The sequence below is a fragment of the Ipomoea triloba genome, chromosome 10 (genome assembly GCF_003576645.1).
Source record: "Ipomoea triloba cultivar NCNSP0323 chromosome 10, ASM357664v1".
NCBI classification, from domain to species: Eukaryota; Viridiplantae; Streptophyta; class Magnoliopsida; order Solanales; family Convolvulaceae; genus Ipomoea; species Ipomoea triloba.
The window spans coordinates 18517404-18517908 of NC_044925.1; positions in this window are offsets into that span (position 1 = coordinate 18517404).

Sequence of the window (505 nt, forward strand, 5' to 3'; positions counted from 1 at the left end):
AATCTGTAAATTCAGTTATAAGGCTTCTAGTAGCTCTTATAGATCTTACCAAAGCTTTTTGGTAAGGGTGTTGTCTAAAAGCAATTGGGTCTTGTATCTCAAGTTCAAAATTTCTAAGTTGTCTATATAAATAATCAAGGCTTGCCTTGGCATGCTTGATATTTACAAGAAAAGTGTTTCCAGAATACCTAGGAGTGTCCATATTTAATGAGTTACTTTTGCAAAAAGTTTTTCAAAATAAGTTTTTTCTTTAAGTAAATGTTTGTAAGCATAATAACAGTGTCTATCATAAAGGTTTTTCTTGCTAAAGTTTGGATTTTCTTCAACAAGAGGTTTGTATATTTTAAGTTGTCTTATGACTTCTCTATATTGTCTTTTCATGACAGTAAAAGTATCAAAATAAGTATATTCCATTAGAGTTTTTGTCTCAGAAATCGTAATAAGCTCTGATACCAAGTAAGGGGGGGGGTATGCTCCTTTAGGAGTGAAGTATGCCTTTAGTAAA